Below are 1,492 nucleotides of genomic sequence, written 5' to 3' on the forward strand. Positions count from 1 at the left end.
TGGTGTTGCCTCTGGATGAACAGGACCCCGATCGATCAAGTCGGTTAGGGCTGGATGAACAGGACCCCGTGGAGGGCTGGATGAACAGGACCACCCCGTGGAGGGCAGGATGAACAGTAGATGATGGAGGGCAGGATGAACAGTAGCCCGTGGAGGGGTGGTTGAATAGGAGCCCATGGAGAGGGCTGGTTGAACGGTAGCCGGTGGAGTAGCGCGCGGTGGAGGCTGGATGAACAGGAGCCTGTGGATGAACAGTCACAGGTGGAGGCTGGAGGAGGTCGATGGGGGATGAACAGTAGCTCGTGGAGGCTGGAGGGGGTCAACGGTGGAGATGAACAGTATCCCGTGGAGTCCCGTTTTGCGGTACGCCACACCCCTCCCGATGAACAGGACCCCGTTTCGACCGTAGCGCTCGAACACAAGTCCGTTTCCTCCATTTTGCGGTACGCCACACCCCTCCCGATGAACATGACCCCCGTTTCGACCGTAGGAGGTCCGTTTCCTCCGTTTTGCGGTATGCCAGACCCCTCCCGATGAACAGGATCCCGTTTCGAACGTGGCCAGTCGAACACAAGGCCGTTTCCTCCGTTCTGCGGTACGCCAGGCCTCGTTTCCATCGCCTGTTTTGTCTAAGCCCTCTCGATGAACACGACGCATTCTGTTGCCTGCCCATGAACACGACGCATTCCGTTGCCTCCCCATGAACATGACGACGATGATGTTTCTTCGTTCCGACCCATCCATGTACACGAGCCCTGGCCGTATGTATGCGCGAGTAGGCGTTCGAGACCCCGCCCGCATGTACACATACGTGGCCGTATTTTCTTTCTTGCACCCTAGCCGTTGTATGTACTTGTACATGCTACGTGTGCGCCTCTACTACGACACGTGCGCGCCTCTACATCGACCAGTATATATGTACGTACACGTTCGTGACCAGAATGACAACGCTACATACGCTTCGACCAAGTGGGTCCCGACTGTCAGGCACTTCCTTGCGTGCGAAGATGTAGCTGGTGGGTCCCAGCAATCAGGGGCAAACATTTTTTTTGCGAAATACGGTGGCCCGTCCGGTGGGTCCCCGCTGTCAGATGGAGGAATAATTATTTTGCACGTAATAAGGAGGCATTTCCTTGCTGCGGCCGTGGACCCAGCTGTCAGCGTCTCCACGCATAGTACTCTTCCAATGGAAGTCGGTCGTTGACCACATTGACCATGCCGCGCCGAGAGCACCACGGCGGCGGACGACGGCGAGGCCTAGGAAGGGGACGACGCGGAGCCGGGGAAGACGCGGCAGTGGAAGCCCGCACGGAGAGGAGTACGGGGGTTCACTGGTTCGGCTGCGGTGTGAGGCTGCCATCGCCGCAGGGCCTGGCCAGCAGTGGGAATAGTAGGGGGCGGTGAGGCCTCCGTGACAGCACAGCCGGCCACGGGAGGCAGGAGCATGCGGCACGACCGGCGCTGCTTTGGGCGGCTGGAGCAAGAAGACCAG

Source organism: Triticum dicoccoides, chromosome 6A, assembly GCF_002162155.2.
Source record: "Triticum dicoccoides isolate Atlit2015 ecotype Zavitan chromosome 6A, WEW_v2.0, whole genome shotgun sequence".
Lineage (NCBI taxonomy): Eukaryota > Viridiplantae > Streptophyta > Magnoliopsida > Poales > Poaceae > Triticum > Triticum dicoccoides.